Source organism: Lepisosteus oculatus, chromosome 23 (assembly GCF_040954835.1).
Source record: "Lepisosteus oculatus isolate fLepOcu1 chromosome 23, fLepOcu1.hap2, whole genome shotgun sequence".
NCBI lineage: Eukaryota > Metazoa > Chordata > Actinopteri > Semionotiformes > Lepisosteidae > Lepisosteus > Lepisosteus oculatus.
Window position 1 is genome coordinate 12,319,606 of NC_090718.1, and position 923 is coordinate 12,320,528.

Sequence of the window (923 nt, forward strand, 5' to 3'; positions counted from 1 at the left end):
TGCTACGAGGGCATTGATATCAATTCATTTGATTTTGAATAGTTGGAGGAGGAAAATGAAGTATTCTTCTTCAATTTTTTTCCTCTAATATTTTTAAAAATGTGTGGGGATTTTTGTTTCGGAATTGGATAAAAACTCTCCCTAAATTGTGGAGACAAGCTTCGAATCTAGTAACTCGGCATCCCCAGACCGACGCCCTACCAGACGCGCCACAGCAACTTGTAAAAAACGCACTTCGTTCACCAAAACGTGGACAGCCTCGGGGAAAATAAAACCGTTTTATCATTTACTCATAAACTATTGTTAAAATAAACATTCATGTTGCAGTACTTGTCTGCAATAAGACGGAGTTTTAATAGTCAGATTTAGCGTGAAGTAATTTTAAAATTATTTTTTCCCACTAGATTTATAGTTATGTATCCAATTACAGCCATGTTTATACCTTCCCTTAATCCAGCAAATCACATAAAGCTGCTTTTGTCTTGCACAGTGCACAGTGTTTAGTGTAGTTTTCAATGGTGCATACTGCCGATAGTTTTGCTTCAATGTTTAAGGAATTGCAACAAGTAACAATTCTTTTGCGTGTTTTGCCACAAGGCACTTGTGTTACTGTATGTATGTAATTGCATAAGGGCATGTCCTATAATTTGTAGCCCCCAGAACTTTCTTTAGGTCGTTCTGTGCTATTGCTCAAATTCAGTAATATCACATACATAGGCTATGGTTTTCTCAGCCATAAAGAATAAAACATGAATGAAAGATATTCTGGATCCTAGTGTGTTGAGAGACTTTGGAGTCACTGCTCTAGATGTCTTGCTGCACACAGGCCCTGACAGGGCCATGAAGGAATTGAGCCCAGGTCACAGACTGAAGGTTTGTTAAAGAATCAAAACAAATTACAAGAAAACAAGTAACTAGGAGGA